Source organism: Hyperolius riggenbachi, chromosome 5, assembly GCF_040937935.1.
Source record: "Hyperolius riggenbachi isolate aHypRig1 chromosome 5, aHypRig1.pri, whole genome shotgun sequence".
Taxonomy (NCBI): domain Eukaryota; kingdom Metazoa; phylum Chordata; class Amphibia; order Anura; family Hyperoliidae; genus Hyperolius; species Hyperolius riggenbachi.
In genome coordinates, this window is record NC_090650.1 from 302,668,133 (window position 1) to 302,681,711 (window position 13,579).

Here is a 13,579-nt window from a genome sequence, read left to right on the forward strand (position 1 = left end):
CTGTATTTTGTATTCTTCTGAATGCAATTTTTTATGTTATTTTATGTCCCTATTTTGATGTCCCTATTTTGATGTTTTTATTTATGTCCATTTTTGCATATTTTATATGCATTTTGCATATGTTTTTTGTCTACAGTTGCTCCTCGTTTTATATTGCCTGAGGAAGCAGGCTTTGGGCCCGTGAAACGCGTTGCAAAGAATGTTGGAGTAAGAATAAATTGTTTATGATTATTATCTCTGTGTCCTTATTGGGGAGGTAAGTCATCCTATACCCCTCATTTTAGAAGTTGTAAAGTATTTTATCCTTTCTAGGTCCTTTGTTACTTTTCTGATTTTTATATCCACTTGTTGGATGGGTGTGATCACCTTTTTTCTACCTATGGAGAGGGACATCTTAGCCTGAGTAGGGACACGCCTAACATCCACACAATCGCTATCAGTGGTTGCCTACATCTGGCAACCCATATTTGTGAGTATAATCTTATAATTCTAAATTAACGACAATCAAATAACAATAACACACTATTGGGCTTGATTCACTAACCGGCGCTAAGTATTAGCGCCGAAGTGAAAAGCCACTTAGTGCCTGAAAAATAGCTTTGCGAGTACTAATAGCCCTGCAAAGCTACATCGCGCACAGCCCAAGGCAGTGCGTGCGCAGCCGTCAATAGTGCGTGGAGCGACGATAATGGCGCACTTGGCGCACTTGGTGCACTGAAAACGGCGCATCAGGTGCCCCCGAAACGGCGCATCAATGCGCTGCTTCAGGGGGCACCCGATGCGCCATTTTCAACACACCAAGTGTAACGTTTACAGGCCAGCGGGTGAGACGTTATCGTCGCACTGCGCACTATTGACGACTGCGCGCGCACTGCCTTGGGCTGTGCACAATGTTTGGGTGCAAACCACTTAACTCCGTGGTTTGTGCCCACTATGTCTTTAGGCTCACTAACCGGCTTAGCGCCGGTTAGTGAATCAAGCTGTATTGAGGCTCTCGATTTCTTCTTCTTTCTCTTCTCTTCCCAGACTATAGTATAGGTTAGAGTTTGAACTCTTCTGATCTAAGAGAGAATTAATGACATGACTATGTACAATATAAACTGCTGCACCACTTTACTAATTATGTACACTGTAAAGTGCTGCACCACGTTTGACATGAATGTTACTTGAAATGGCTTAATTTCAGTTATAACAAATCATTACAGTGTTAGTGTACTTACAGTTAAATTTCACATTTAGTTAGCAAAATGTATCATACTTATTTGATCAAGTTGTGCTATAGTATACAGAGGCGCCAATAGAATAAAAAGTAGTACCAAATTAAAATCAATAAAATGTGGGTGGTAAGGGTGGGCTCACCTACCCAACAAGGAACACAAGCACCGATTCAAGTATAGTATAAATAACATTAAATGTAATTAGTACTCCAAATAAAAATCAGTTTGCAACGCGTTTCACGGGTCCCAAGCCCGCTTCCTCCGGCAAAAAAACATACAGGCAGGAGCAACAGTGTTCTTGTGTGAACGAGTGTAGCGCCTCTGCAGAGTATAATCTTATAATTCTAAATTATAAGATTATACTCTGCAGTATTATAATTTTTATTGATTTTAATTTGGTACTACTTTTTATTCTATTGGCGCCTCTATATACTATAGCACAATTTGAGTGTGCACACCCCCCTTTTTTTCTTTCTACGGAGAGCGACTTTTTAACCTGAGCGAAGACAGGTCTAATCTTCTCGTCTGCGATTGAAGTGGTTGCCCTAATTCGGCAACCCAGACTTGTGAGTATAATTTGTAATGTCCTACGACCTATGCCAATTGTACAACAGTAATACACTATTGGGGGCTCTCGATTGTCTCTTCTTTTGTTACTTATTTGATCAAGTGAACATTTACTTGTATTGCTGCATGTTATCATACAATCCATGAACTATGTATGTTATTTTTACTTATGTTAATGGATGTACTAACTGTACTGAACATAGGCTAAGTGTGTATTTGTGGTCCCCATCACAATCTGTATTGAACCCTGTGCATCGCATCAAAAGATGAGAGCACTTTACAAAATAAAAAAATTATAATCTCCTTGTCTTTCAGGCTGTAACAGATCAACCTGAGGCCATGCAATCTTCCCAAAGCTTTCCACAAATCTTCAATAATGAAAGCTAATCCTAGGAATGATTTAATCTCTTAATACATTGTGAGGTATTGACCAAGTAGGGACTGCTTTCAGCTTGGGGACATGCTCTCAATAAGTGATAAATGACTGACAGAACAAATAGTTCATATAATAAAACTTTAACCTTGCCTCTTGGAGTTGAATTAACATTTTCTCCTAGAAACTGCTCATGTTAAACACTATTAAACACAATGTTTGCCATTTGCCCCTGGTTCCTGCAAAAGAAACCGTACTCACCAGCCACAGTATGAGTTTCCCCTCCAAAATTCCAATCCCACAGCATGAGTTGTCCCTCCAAAACTCCAATCCTCATGCACTGCCCGCCACATTATAACAACTAAATGAATAGAGGGCAGGTTTCCTAATGCCCAACTCACTGAGTGAAACTAGATTTTGATATCTGCCACAACACTCTTCCATGTTTAATTCCCTTTAGACACTTTTCATTATGTTTCCCGCTACTTTTTGATATTGTTGCTTAAAAAGTAAATTTGGCACTGATTTAAAATATATAAAACAAACCTACCCCTAAGGGAGGTTTTGTAAATAGAGTGGACTGTTGGGGGGAGGGGTGACAGGTGGAGGTTGGGCTTCTGGGGACAGGAGGGGGTTGGGCATCTGGGTATCCCCTTCTTGCCTTCCGGGGGCTGCACCCTTCTCAATCCAGCAGACATTTTAGATGGAATTTTACTCTAATTTTGCAGTTGATTCTGGATAGCAATAAAGGTGTTTTTATCGTGTACAGTGATGCTCGGATACACCCAATCACGTACTGGAGTGATCACGAATTCGACTCCGCCCACTTACGAACTCGTGATCACAATCATGAATAGAAACAGATATCCAACTCGAGTGCAGTTTTGAGTCAAATAACCACATGTAATCACAAATCACGAGTAGTGATTCGTGATTAAAAACCTGCCTACTTTAGTGGTTAATATCAAAGCCCCCTTACATGCTATAAACACCAAATTTGCAGGATATCTTAAGAAGAACAGTGGGAACAAGAGGAAAAAACCTTAACCCTTTATGGAAGTGGGTACCCCATACTCCTTTCTCCTTGGAGGGGGTTGGGCATCTGGGGATCCCCTTCTTAAAGGTGACTCCCAGATGCCACCCCTCTCCCCCAGAGCCCCCCCATACCATGAACCATTCGATCTGGTATAGCTCAGGGTGCAAAGCCCCACTTGGCCAGGGCTCTGCATTCTGGCTATCCCAGTGTGCATGGGAGACAAGGGGTTAAAGAGACTCGGGAGGGGGGACCCCACGTCATTTTTGTTTTTTTAATTCCACCCTCTGAACACATTAAAAAAAAAGTTTGAAACAATAGGAAAAGATGCCAAGGATCTTTATACAGACTTACTGCGGCTGTTGTGGCTCCGGAGGGGTTTCCAGGGGGTCCATACGCACCACGTATGGACCCCCTGTATACCACGTCATGAAATTCATTGCTCTTTCTTTTGATATATGTAAATTTACACTACCATTAGGTTTGCTACATTAACTGTCATTTACCGCATTTAAATGTACACTTTATTCCTTTGAAACTTTAAAATCGATTTTCTCAAAAATTATAAGATATAATTTACCCTTGTTCCCACTTTTCTTCTTAACATATGTTGCAAATTTGGTGTTTCTTTCTAGCATATAAGGGGGCTTTGCTATTAACCGCTAAAGTCGTCGGGTTTTAATTACGAATACTGACTCGGGATCTCAAGTATCTCGTGATCACGATGAAGATTACGAACTTGTGATCACAACAAAACGCTTGTGATGAGCATGCCTGGTTATGTATGTACAGGTCTTCTAGGTTCCCCCACAGGTTTTCACTCAGATACCTTGTACAGCTTTTTCATTTGAAATGGCAAAATCTTCTTTAATGGTTTCAAAGTCACATTAAAGATTTATGATTATGGATTTATTATAATAGATTTTTTAATTTGATAAAAAAACAAAATCATTGATGATGGTTTGTAGTAGTTAATGGACCGGATCTGTTAGTGTTATTAATAAATCAGCACATGTGCTAAGACTTTTATACTAGTAGCAGGAAAGTCTAAGCCTTGCATTTCTTTATCCTCTTGTATGGTACAGATTAATATGACTATTGCTAGATAAAATTAGAAAAAAAAAGAGTGGGCAGCTTTTCCTGACACTGTTTTGTATGGGGGGACTTGGTGAGAGAAAGCCTTTGATATTAACACATGCTTTCTGGTTACTGTATAATCATTCTCTGCAAAAAAAAAAGAAAACGTTTTTAGTACAAGTCTATCAAAGGCTTTCTCTGCATGAACTATAATAATAGCTGCCTCTTTTTTTCTTTCTTGGCATTGATGGATAAAATCTATGGCTGCTATCTATTAATGCTTCCAACTTATTAGACAGTATTTTTGTGTATTTTTATGTCATTATGAGTATTTTTTATGAATTAATTAGAGACACAAGGGGGCTAAAGAGGCATCCAGAAGTATATAAAATTGAGTTAAAAACAACTAAAAATAGCAAAATTAGGTGTCTTATGTAATGATCGGTGGAACAGAGAGGATCTGATTACCGGCGATCTGCAGTATCACCGAGAATGCAGATATATACCCGATTATAGATGATCTGCAGTCCCCGATAATCAGATATATTTCTAACCTCTGAACACCTGAGTAATATATGAGTGTTTGGTGCAACAGTAACACTTTAAGGAGGGCACCCGTACAGTGGGTGCAAGGCAGTAGGAAGTACTGCCCAGATAACAGATTCCTTCCAATGGCCTGAGGCTCCCCAAGGGGCGGAGCCAGGCAGAGAGTGGGAAGGACAGAACGTGAGTGACACCAAGGTGGAAGTGTCACTGACAGATCTGTGAACTATCTCTTAACAGGAGAGAGAATTCTCGAGGTCGGACAGGCCAGGTCGTTAACACACGGACAGACAAAGTACAGAGACAGAATACAGATGCAAAATCCTAAGACCAGCAGAGTTTGGCAACAGGGTATCAGAATGACAAAGGTACAGAATCAGAGATCAGAAGAATGGTCAGGAAAGCAGAAGGTCATAACAGATAATCAACAATGCCTAGGCTTGAGTGTGAGCTCCTAGATTCTCAACACTCCTGGAACTAGACTAGATAATAATAATAATACAAATGGTGCAGAATTCCTAGACTAAGGTGTGAGTTCCTTGATCATCAACACCTAGGAAACTGATCTAGATAATAACACAGATAATCACAGAATTCCTAGACTAAGGTGTGAGCTCCATGGTCATCAACACCTAAGAAACTGGTCTAATAAACACAGATACTGACAGGGTCTGAGTGCTACCATGTAGTGATCACAACGCCAGACACCAGAGAAATGACCAGCACCCAGTATATATACACCAGCGTTCTCCAGCGCCTCCCCTAAGTGCTGAACCAATGAAAGCTGCTGAAATTGTCAGCTGACCTTCTTCTGACTGTCATAAAGGCCCTGCCTCTCTGCGCGCGTGCACGTCCTCCTGAACCAGTGTGGACTATCAGTCCCAGCCACACCAGACATGTGTTGTAATGTTTCTGCTGTGTTGGCTGCGGAATCCGCCGCACCACCATCTGTGCGTGTGGCGTTTTCTCCGCATTCAGCATTAGTGATAGGAGTAGGCCTATGCGTGTAACCTGCCGCGTTGGACGCGGAATCCGCCGCCCTGTTGTCTGGGCATGCGGCGGTTTTTCCGCGCTCGGACTGCGCGCCAGCTGCCACGCTGAACGCGGAATCAGCCGCCTTACTCTGAGTACCAGCGGCGGCTTTTCCGCGTTTCCTCACAGTACCCCCCCCCCCTTAGTGTGGACTCCGGACAACTCCTACCCGGTTTCTCAGGATATCGAGTGTGGAATTCCCTTCTTAATTTGTCCGCATGCATGCGACACTCAGGTACCCATGTTCTCTCCTCCATACCATACCCCTTCCAGTGCACCAGATACTGTAATGAGTTCTGCACTACCCGTGAGTCTAAAATCTTTTCTACTTCATACTCAGGTTGATCGTCTACCATCACAGGAGGAGGAGGAGTGGCACCCACATGGACTGCTGGCTTAAGCAGGGACACATGAAAAGATCTTACACCATCCATGCTGGCAGGAAAATCAATGGCATAAGTAACATTGTTGATCTTCCTGGTCACAGAAAAAGGGCCCACAAACGTGGGACCTAACTTGGGCGAGGGTTGTTTCAGGGTTAAATGACGTGTGGACACCCAGACCAGATCTCCTGGTCGGAACATCCAATCTAAGGATCGTTTCTTGTCAGCTTGACCTTTCTGACTTTGTAAAGCCTTTTCCAAATTACTTTTCACGATTCCCCAAATGGCTTTGAACGACTTTTGCCAAGCCTCCAGAGCTGGAAATGGAGTGGAGGCTACTGGCAATGGGGAAAACTTGGGCAACTTTCCAGTTACCACCTGAAACGGAGAGAACCCAGAGGAAGAGCTTTTCAAATTATTGTGCGCAAATTCTGCATATGGCAAAAACTTGACCCAATCACTTTGCGCTTCTGCAACATAACACCGCAAGAACTGTTCCAATGACTGATTAACCCTCTCCGTCTGACCATTGGTCTGTGGGTGGTAGCCCGACGAAAATGACAGTTCCATGCCCATTTGATGGCAAAATGCTTTCCAAAATCTAGAAACAAATTGGACTCCCCGATCTGACACTATGTTTTCCGGAATGCCATGAAGACGGAAAACGTGGATGATGAAAAGGTCGGCCAACTCCTGGGCCGAGGGGAGTCCTTTCAAGGGCACAAAATGGGCCATTTTACTGAAGCGGTTCCGAGGGCTGTGCTGTCTCAGGCTCAAAACATCTGGACAAGGCATCCGCCTTAATGTTTTTACTACCCGGAGTGTACGTAATTACAAATCTAAATCTCGAGAAAAACAGTGACCACCGAGCCTGACGGAGACCTAATCTCTTAGCCCCCTCAATGTATTCCAAATTTTTGTGATCAGTGTAGACTGTAATCGTATGTTCTGCTCCTTCTAGCCAATGACGCCATTCTTCAAAGGCCAACTTAATGGCTAGGAGCTCCCTGTTGCCTATATCGTAGTTTTTCTCTGCTGGTGAAAACCTCCGAGAGAAATAGGCACATGGGTGTAATCTTCCCTGCAGCCCAGAGCGTTGAGACAGCACAGCCCCTACACCAACTTCTGAGGCGTCAACCTCTACAATGAATGGGTAAGATGTGTCTACGTGTCTCAATATGGGTGCAGAGCAAAACAGTTCTTTCAAAGTGGAGAAAGCGGCCAGAGCTTCGGGGGACCAGTGGTTGGTATCTGCCCCTTTCTTTGTGAGACTGGTGAGGGGTGCAATGACTGTGGAGTACCCCTTTATGAACCATAGTAATTCGCAAAACCTAAAAACCTCTGCAGAGATTTGAGTCCTACTGGCTGGGGCCATTCCAGGACAGCAGAGACTTTGGCGGGATCCATAGAAAGGCCTGAGGTGGAAATTATGTATCCCAGAAAAGCAACAGATGTCACCTCAAAAATACATTTCTCCAATTTAGCGTAAAGTCTGTTTTGTCTAAGCTTGTGCAACACGAATTTAACATGAGCCCTGTGCTCATAGAGGTTGTCTGAGAAGATCAGTATATCGTCCAGGTATATTAGGACAAATTTACCCAGTATCTCCCTAAAAACTTCATTAATAAGTTCCTGGAAGACGGCCGGGGCGTTACACAACCCGAAGGGCATCACCAGGTACTCGTAATGCCCGTCGGGTGTGTTAAAGGCCGTCTTCCATTCATCGCCCTCTCTGATCCGCACCAGATTGTATGCACCCCGCAAATCCAATTTTGAAAAAATCTTGGCATGGGTGACTTGAGTGAATAAATCATCTATCAAAGGTAATGGATAGCGATTTTTAACTGTGATTTTATTCAGTCCCCGGTAATCAATGCATGGCCGAAGGCCTCCGTCTTTCTTTTTTACAAAAAAGAAACCTGCTCCGGCAGGCGACCGGGAAGGACGAATAAATCCCTTAGCCAAGTTTTCACGAATGTACTCCTGCATGGCCACCTTTTCTGGCCCAGACAAATTGTAGAGATGACCTCTAGGGGGCATACAACCTGATCGGAGATCAATCGGGCAATCAAAAGGGCGATGTGGAGGTAGTTTATCGGCAGCCTTGGGGCAAAACACATCCGAAAACTCAACATATGGTTCCGGAACACCCTCCACATGAATCCTGGTCTAGCCTAAGGTCACCTTCACTAAACAATGATGAAAACAGTGGGCTGACCAGCTCGTTATCTGACCGGTAGCCCAATTTATTTGAGGAGAGTGAAGGTGTAACCACGGCATGCCAAGGATGATTGTGGAGGTTGTCATGCGCAACACAAAAAACTGTAACTTCTCTCTATGCAGCACCCCTATGGCGGATAGCGGATGGCTATGCTGTAAGGGGGAATCATCCACTGCCGTAACCTGAAGGGGTGGTTTAACCGGGGTGAGCGGAACACCTAATTTCTTTGCAAATTCGTAATCCATAAAATTAGCTGCTGAGCCCGAATCAATGAAGGCCTCAGAGACTTCAGATTTATCTTCCCATGTAATTGTACAAGGAAGAAGTAACCGCTTATCCTCTAGGGGTAAGAGCTGTACGCCTAGGGTATTACCCCCAACTACTAATAATGCAATGGCGTTTCCCGACTTCTTAGGACAATTTCGTACTCTATGACCCCCCTCTGCACAATAAAGACACAATTGCTCAGAAATTCTGCGTCTCCGCTCCACCTGGGACAGTTTTGATCGACCAATCTGCATTGGCTCGGGAAGAGGTGAAACGGGAGGAGATGGAGTCACCGGAGGAGCAGCGTAGGACACCATTTTAACATTGTTTCTACCCCGGGTCTGCCTTTGATAACGTAGTCTACGATCAATTCTGATTGCTGATGAAATGGCCTCATCGACGGTTTTAGGTTCAGGCTTACTTAACATAAGATCAGAGACCTCATCTGATAACCCTGACAAGAAACAGTCTAAAATGAGCATAGGTGTCCCACCTGGCTGAAACTGACCACCTCCTAAATTCGGCAGCATACTCCTCGACCGGACTCTTGCCTTGACGCAGCAACTTGAGCTTCCGCTCAGAAGTCGAGGCAATGTCTGGATCGTCGTAAATTATTGCCATAGCCTTAAAAAATTAGTCTACGGAGGTTAAGGCTAAATCTCCAGCGGGTAAACTGTATGCCCAGGTCTGGGAATCGCCTGATAACAAAGTCTTAATAAACGTGACCCTTTGGGTCATGGTTCCTGAAGATCTAGATCTCAATTCAAAGTAAGACAAGACTCTACTCCTAAAATTTCTAAAGTCAGATCTGTGACCAGAAAAATTTTCAGGTACTGGCATACGTATGTCTGTGCTAGGTGGGGATCGCAACTGCCGTCTGGAGGGTTCGTAAAGAACTGGACAAAGCGTCAATCATAGCTTTGTGGTTACCCAGCACTTGGTTGATAGAGTCCACCGAAGTGGTAAGTGCACCCAGACAGTCAGTGTGTGCGTCCATTTGCATTTTTTGGTCTGGCGTTCTGTAACGATCGGTGGAACAGAGAGGATCTGATTACCGGCGATCTGCAGTATCACCGAGAATGCAGATATATACCCGATTATAGATGATCTGCAGTCACCGATAATCAGATATATTTCTAACCTCTGAACACCTGCGTAATATATGAGTGTTTGGTGCAACATTAACACTTTGAGGAGGGCACCCGTACAGTGGGTGCAAGGCAGTAGGAAGTACTGCCCAGATAACAGATTCCTTCCAATGGCCTGAGGCTCCCCAAGAGGCGGAGCCAGGCAGAGAGTGGGAAGGACAGAACGTGAGTGACACCAAGGTGGAAGTGTCACTGACAGATCTGTGAACTATCTCTTAACAGGAGAGAGAGTTCTTGAGGTCGGACAGGCCAGGTCGTTAACACACGGACAGACAAAGTACAGAGACAGAATACAGATGCAAAATCCTAAGACCAGCAGAGTTTGGCAACAGGGTATCAGAATGACAAAGGTACAGAATCAGAGATCAGAAGAATGGTCAGGAAAGCAGAAGGTCATAACAGATAATCAACAATGCCTAGGCTTGAGTGTGAGCTCCTAGATTCTCAACACTCCTGGAACTAGACTAGATAATAATAATAATACAAATGGTGCAGAATTCCTAGACTAAGGTGTGAGTTCCTTGATCATCAACACCTAGGAAACTGATCTAGATAATAACACAGATAATCACAGAATTCCTAGACTAAGGTGTGAGCTCCATGGTCATCAACACCTAAGAAACTGGTCTAATAAACACAGATACTGACAGGGTCTGAGTGCTACCATGTAGTGATCACAACGCCAGACACCAGAGAAATGACCAGCACCCAGTATATATACACCAGCGTTCTCCAGCGCCTCCCCTAAGTGCTGAACCAATGAAAGCTGCTGAAATTGTCAGCTGACCTTCTTCTGACTGTCATAAAGGCCCTGCCTCTCTGCGCGCGTGCACGTCCTCCTGAACCAGTGTGGACTATCAGTCCCAGCCACACCAGACATGTGTTGTAATGTTTCTGCTGTGTTGGCTGCGGAATCCGCCGCACCACCATCTGTGCGTGTGGCGTTTTCTCCGCATTCAGCATTAGTGATAGGAGTAGGCCTATGCGTGTAACCTGCCGCGTTGGACGCGGAATCCGCCGCCCTGTTGTCTGGGCATGCGGCGGTTTTTCCGCGCTCGGACTGCGCGCCAGCTGCCACGCTGAACGCGGAATCAGCCGCCTTACTCTGAGTACCAGCGGCGGCTTTTCCGCGTTTCCTCACAGTACCCCCCCCCCTTAGTGTGGACTCCGGACAACTCCTACCCGGTTTCTCAGGATATCGAGTGTGGAATTCCCTTCTTAATTTGTCCGCATGCATGCGACACTCAGGTACCCATGTTCTCTCCTCCATACCATACCCCTTCCAGTGCACCAGATACTGTAATGAGTTCTGCACTACCCGTGAGTCTAAAATCTTTTCTACTTCATACTCAGGTTGATCGTCTACCATCACAGGAGGAGGAGGAGTGGCACCCACATGGACTGCTGGCTTAAGCAGGGACACATGAAAAGATCTTACACCATCCATGCTGGCAGGAAAATCAATGGCATAAGTAACATTGTTGATCTTCCTGGTCACAGAAAAAGGGCCCACAAACGTGGGACCTAACTTGGGCGAGGGTTGTTTCAGGGTTAAATGACGTGTGGACACCCAGACCAGATCTCCTGGTCGGAACATCCAATCTAAGGATCGTTTCTTGTCAGCTTGACCTTTCTGACTTTGTAAAGCCTTTTCCAAATTACTTTTCACGATTCCCCAAATGGCTTTGAACGACTTTTGCCAAGCCTCCAGAGCTGGAAATGGAGTGGAGGCTACTGGCAATGGGGAAAACTTGGGCAACTTTCCAGTTACCACCTGAAACGGAGAGAACCCAGAGGAAGAGCTTTTCAAATTATTGTGCGCAAATTCTGCATATGGCAAAAACTTGACCCAATCACTTTGCGCTTCTGCAACATAACACCGCAAGAACTGTTCCAATGACTGATTAACCCTCTCCGTCTGACCATTGGTCTGTGGGTGGTAGCCCGACGAAAATGACAGTTCCATGCCCATTTGATGGCAAAATGCTTTCCAAAATCTAGAAACAAATTGGACTCCCCGATCTGACACTATGTTTTCCGGAATGCCATGAAGACGGAAAACGTGGATGATGAAAAGGTCGGCCAACTCCTGGGCCGAGGGGAGTCCTTTCAAGGGCACAAAATGGGCCATTTTACTGAAGCGGTTCCGAGGGCTGTGCTGTCTCAGGCTCAAAACATCTGGACAAGGCATCCGCCTTAATGTTTTTACTACCCGGAGTGTACGTAATTACAAATCTAAATCTCGAGAAAAACAGTGACCACCGAGCCTGACGGAGACCTAATCTCTTAGCCCCCTCAATGTATTCCAAATTTTTGTGATCAGTGTAGACTGTAATCGTATGTTCTGCTCCTTCTAGCCAATGACGCCATTCTTCAAAGGCCAACTTAATGGCTAGGAGCTCCCTGTTGCCTATATCGTAGTTTTTCTCTGCTGGTGAAAACCTCCGAGAGAAATAGGCACATGGGTGTAATCTTCCCTGCAGCCCAGAGCGTTGAGACAGCACAGCCCCTACACCAACTTCTGAGGCGTCAACCTCTACAATGAATGGGTAAGATGTGTCTACGTGTCTCAATATGGGTGCAGAGCAAAACAGTTCTTTCAAAGTGGAGAAAGCGGCCAGAGCTTCGGGGGACCAGTGGTTGGTATCTGCCCCTTTCTTTGTGAGACTGGTGAGGGGTGCAATGACTGTGGAGTACCCCTTTATGAACCATAGTAATTCGCAAAACCTAAAAACCTCTGCAGAGATTTGAGTCCTACTGGCTGGGGCCATTCCAGGACAGCAGAGACTTTGGCGGGATCCATAGAAAGGCCTGAGGTGGAAATTATGTATCCCAGAAAAGCAACAGATGTCACCTCAAAAATACATTTCTCCAATTTAGCGTAAAGTCTGTTTTGTCTAAGCTTGTGCAACACGAATTTAACATGAGCCCTGTGCTCATAGAGGTTGTCTGAGAAGATCAGTATATCGTCCAGGTATATTAGGACAAATTTACCCAGTATCTCCCTAAAAACTTCATTAATAAGTTCCTGGAAGACGGCCGGGGCGTTACACAACCCGAAGGGCATCACCAGGTACTCGTAATGCCCGTCGGGTGTGTTAAAGGCCGTCTTCCATTCATCGCCCTCTCTGATCCGCACCAGATTGTATGCACCCCGCAAATCCAATTTTGAAAAAATCTTGGCATGGGTGACTTGAGTGAATAAATCATCTATCAAAGGTAATGGATAGCGATTTTTAACTGTGATTTTATTCAGTCCCCGGTAATCAATGCATGGCCGAAGGCCTCCGTCTTTCTTTTTTACAAAAAAGAAACCTGCTCCGGCAGGCGACCGGGAAGGACGAATAAATCCCTTAGCCAAGTTTTCACGAATGTACTCCTGCATGGCCACCTTTTCTGGCCCAGACAAATTGTAGAGATGACCTCTAGGGGGCATACAACCTGATCGGAGATCAATCGGGCAATCAAAAGGGCGATGTGGAGGTAGTTTATCGGCAGCCTTGGGGCAAAACACATCCGAAAACTCAACATATGGTTCCGGAACACCCTCCACATGAATCCTGGTCTAGCCTAAGGTCACCTTCACTAAACAATGATGAAAACAGTGGGCTGACCAGCTCGTTATCTGACCGGTAGCCCAATTTATTTGAGGAGAGTGAAGGTGTAACCACGGCATGCCAAGGATGATTGTGGAGGTTGTCATGCGCAACACAAAAAA